A 2812-nucleotide genomic window follows, 5' to 3' on the forward strand; every position below is an offset into this window, starting at 1 on the left:
TTTTTTTCACAGAGTATCAAACATGGACAATAGATCTTATTTCTAGTTAGAAAGCAAATGGTAGTCATTTGTAAAACATTTTATTAATCCATCAATCATATATTTGTTTAATACAGGACGTTTCCACTTCACTTCGCCTAAATGTGAAGATGACATTGTTGTTGCTTTCGGGGTGTGTGGTCTTTTTCATGTTTATTATTAACAACACTTTCACTTACTAATTTCACTTTCCATAATCATTTTATCAGACAATTAAAATTAAACAATTTTCTTCACTCTGTCAATGTTTAGTCTCATATATATATATATACATAGATAGGTAAAGAAAATAAATGTGTTCAGCGACAAATATATTATTTGAAACAAGAATATGTCTTTACTTCTGCCTCTTTCCACCGATACGTACACGTCGTGGAGAAGGTACAAGACACCGGCAGAGAATTTAAAGAACTTGGGATGGCAAAATTGAAACCCGAAACTATTTACCTGACTAAAGCCGACAGAAGTGTCCCTACAGAGAAGTCGCCCTTTGCTTGAATAACAGCCCTTTACAGAGCTACGTTCTCCTTTTCATATTGTCTCATTAATGAACATTTTGGTTCTCATTGGTCTACAGTGACCTACTTTTGACACAAATAATATTCGTGAAAATTGCATGGAGCTAAATGGAGGTTCACCACTTTGTGGTTCCAAATTTTCCCTTTCAAGGCATGTCAGGTGAGATGTCCAGGTCGTAATCGACAGCGAAAGCTGCTTTTTGTGCGTTAATCGGCGGATGGACACTTATCAAACATTGACTGCATTCTTCAGCTGCACATATTGGACTAGCAGCCAGGGCAGTCTATTGTGACTACTCAAGTTATATTTAACCTGTATTGAACAGTTCATAATTGAAACTTGTTTTCTTCTATATCCAAATTACTTGTTTCATTTTGGCTTAATGCCTTAAACAGAAAATCAAAAGGAAATCTCAGATGATACAATATTTTGTTTTTAGCAAATGAAGATTTGTCTTACTGTCATATGATATGTAAATTATTAAATCTTTATTCAAACAACTTTTAACATCAGTAACCTTCGTCTAAAGTATACTTTATTTAACCTTATTTAATTGATGAATATATTGTAGACTTTATCTTAAGTGTCCTTAGAAGTAAAGGTCTAGACATGATTGATGTGAAATATTATTTTCCTCTCACTAAATACTATCTATTTTATGTTTTGAAACCGTTTGAAAGCAAGAAACTCAAGAAGGGTTTTGTCGTGTGTTTACAGCTTCAGAAGTTCAAAATTGAGGATATTTACAATCGTTCTTTTCTGTCAAAGAAAATAAAAAGACATACTTAAATATTTTATTAGTAGAAGTTCTTTAAGGCATATTACTTCTTATTTGTTGAACAATTACGTTACGTGTGGGATAATTCCACAAAATTAACACAGAATGGTGACATTTTCGAAAGGTTTTTGTCATTGCCGATGGCGCCAGCAACTTGTCAGCGGCTCAATCACATTTAAAAATCAAATGCGAATGATTTGCTTTAAGGACTAGTTTGACGTTTAATTGTAGAGGAGGTTTGATTTGATTACATCTGACCGACCAAGTGGGAGACTCTATGATGGACAGTTCTTAAAGCCCTTTGGGACTGAATTGCTCGCCTTCTGACTTGCTTCTTCGGGTCATTGCGGTTAATTTCTTGTTGCCTTGTCTTCCTGTAAAGCAGTACTTGAGTACTTATGGTCATTGGATTTTCCTTTATATGTTTCTATATGATAATTTTTGTGTTTTACTTATTTTACCTTTTGTAACCATAACAACTTTGAGATTTTCACTTTGCGGGGATTCAATTAATTTACACTGTCTCGTTTATAGGAACATAGTGGAGCTAAGAGTGAGGTTTGGTGCACCATTAACCGGTTTAAACTCCCCAGTAGTACTTATGTTGCTGCCCGTACCAAGGCGGCGCACCTCTGTGTTCCTCAGGTGTATGTCTTGTGGTTATATTGTTTTGGTGACACATTTGTTTGTGTCCCTTGTTCCCCATTTTCCCGAATTTCTTATCCCCTGTGCCCTTTTACTTAGTGGGCATATTAATCATCATTTATTTGTTTTCTTTGATTTCGATTTCCTTGTCGGTTACTATTATTAACCAGGTTTTTCAACGAAAACCGGGTTATTGTAATGCCGAAGTCGGCGGGTGGGCGGGCGGGCAGATGGGCGGGCGGGCGTCAACTTTTGGTTTTCCGCTCAATAACTTTAGTTTGCTTTGGCCTATTGACACCAAACTTGGTGTGTAGGCAGCTTATATCAAGAGGCAGCTTGGGATTGCTACCCAGGTGTCTGTGATCAAGGTCAAGGTCACTGTTATTAAAAATAGAAATTCAGTTTCCGCTCAATAACTTGAGTTTGCTTTGGCCTATTCACACCAAACTTGGTGTATGGATAGCTTATATCAAGAGGCAGCTTGGGATTGCTAACTAGGTGTCTGTGATTAAGGTCAAGGTCACTGTTACTAAAAATAGAAATTCAGTTTCCGCTCAATAACTTGAGTTTGCTTTGGCCTATTGACACCAAACTTGGTGTATGGATAGGTAATATCAAGAGGCAGCTTGGGATTGCTACCCAGGTGTCTGTGATCAAGGTCACTGTTACTAAAATAGAAATTCAGTTTCTGCTCAATAACTTGAGTTTGATTTGGCCTATTCACACCAAACTTGGTGTATGGATAGCTTATATCAAGAGGCAGCTTGGGATTGCTACCCAGGTGTCTGTGATCAAGGTCAAGGTCACTGTAACTAAACATAGAAATTCAGT

This window comes from Ruditapes philippinarum, unplaced genomic scaffold, assembly GCF_026571515.1.
Source record: "Ruditapes philippinarum isolate M1 unplaced genomic scaffold, ASM2657151v2 ctg149_1_1_1_1, whole genome shotgun sequence".
NCBI lineage: Eukaryota > Metazoa > Mollusca > Bivalvia > Venerida > Veneridae > Ruditapes > Ruditapes philippinarum.